This window comes from Melitaea cinxia, chromosome 14 (genome assembly GCF_905220565.1).
Source record: "Melitaea cinxia chromosome 14, ilMelCinx1.1, whole genome shotgun sequence".
In the NCBI taxonomy this organism is placed as follows: Eukaryota; Metazoa; Arthropoda; class Insecta; order Lepidoptera; family Nymphalidae; genus Melitaea; species Melitaea cinxia.
In genome coordinates, this window is record NC_059407.1 from 12090882 (window position 1) to 12092907 (window position 2026).

Below are 2026 nucleotides of genomic sequence, written 5' to 3' on the forward strand. Positions count from 1 at the left end.
GAAATATATTAAAAATTCACTAACATTTTACATTATACATACTATATTTATTTTTTATACTTTTTTTAAATCTAATATATAAAATTCTCGTGTCGCGGTGTTTGTAGTTAAACTCCTCCGAAACGGCTTGACCAATTCTCATGAAATTTTGTGTGCATAAAATAATTACGAAATATGTTAAAAATTCACTAACATTTTACATTATACATACTATATTTTTTATACCTTTTTTTTTTACTTTTACATTATCATAGTTATATACACAGATTTTATACTGACAGAGAGAGAAGCGCACAGCTTTACATGAGAACTCTTGATTAAGACAGGCACTCCTGCGGTCCTGCCATGTTGAAAATGAGCGAAAATTATTTATTTATATTAATATCAATTTTAATTACACAATGCTCCACTCTACAAACACATTATTACTTGTATATGAATAAATGCCTTTTATATGCAAATATGCATCTTTTGGGAATAGAATTTTGAACAATGGCATCTTTAAATCACTGTTAATTGACTCTCATTGGCTATTCAATCCTATTGAACGTAGAAACTACGTCTATTTAAACTTCAATTTTATTGATTTAATATTCTTTGCTATGAGCTTTTAAGTGATGAATAAAATATAAATTTATTACAAATTATTAATAGATGTCAATCCATACAAGAATGTCCTATACCTTTTTTTTATAGAAGAGAGGGCAAACGGACAGTCGGCTCACCTGGTGGTAAGTGAAAATAACATCCATAGACACCCATGTTATGGGGAAATGCGGGTGATATTAATTCTATCTTCATTCTGCAGGATAGGGCCATCCGATATATATATATTTTATATCATTAGGTCGGCAAACAAGCGTACGGCTCACCTGATGGTAAGCGATTACCGTAGCTTATAGACACCTGTAACACCAGAAGCATCGCAAGCTCGTTGCCGACCCAATCCCCAATCCCCCCAGGAGCTCTGGTCACCTTACTCACCAATAGGAACACAATACTGCTTGAAAACAGGAAATTCCTGCTGTGCCCTACCTCAGTTAAAATATAAGTCAGTTAAGTTATATATATATATAATGGAATGTAAAGAATATTTTTGAAGAAATATAAGACGGAGAAACCTTTGCATCGCAGAATATTTATGAAAATATTATATATGTATGTAAAAATAGACATTTGCTTGTTACTTTTAGCGATCGACATGCCTTAAATAATGTTACACTCTGGAACGGCCACATACTAACGATTCGTAAATGCCAGCTTAGAAAAGAAAGTCGTTACTACGATTATATAGAAATTTCTATTTCAATATCTGCCTTTACAGAAGTTTAAAAGAATCACTAAGCGAACTTTGTGTAGAAAAGCTTATTACGGTATCAATGAGTACCTAAACGATGAAAAGGCATGGGATTGAATTAGGGTTAACAAGGCTATCTCTGTATTGGATATACATAGTTCCAAATATTGTAAACAGGTGGCATGTAGTGATTTCGGCACACACGATTGGCTGTCTCGTATTTGTCCTTGTCATTTCATGGTCGTACTTTGAATTTTGTTTACTTTTTTGTATAACGACCGACGAGTACCGAGAGTTTTTTTTTTCGTCTAGCTTTTTTCATCTTGGCCAAAACTAAGATCCATTAAGTTAAGTAATTTGTTGTATTATTTAATAAGCCCGATGACATAATAAACAGGCGATGTCTGCAGATACACTAGAGATAAAAGCAAAATAAAAATATTGTTATGTATTGCAAAACACTGGGTACATTACCTAAGTCTGTAATGTAACTAATGGATTATAGCAATTTTAAAATTGTTAGCTACCATGACTGTTGTATTTTTTATTAAATGTAGAATTTTTTAACGTTCGTTATGTGTACATGTAATCACCTAATAGCGAAATAAATATTTTCATTTCATATATTCGAATGAAATGACTTTAGCTGCACACATTTTGTATTAAATAGGACTGATAAATAGAATTACCAAATAAAGTTTGCAAAGGGGAACATAAGTTTCGAATGAA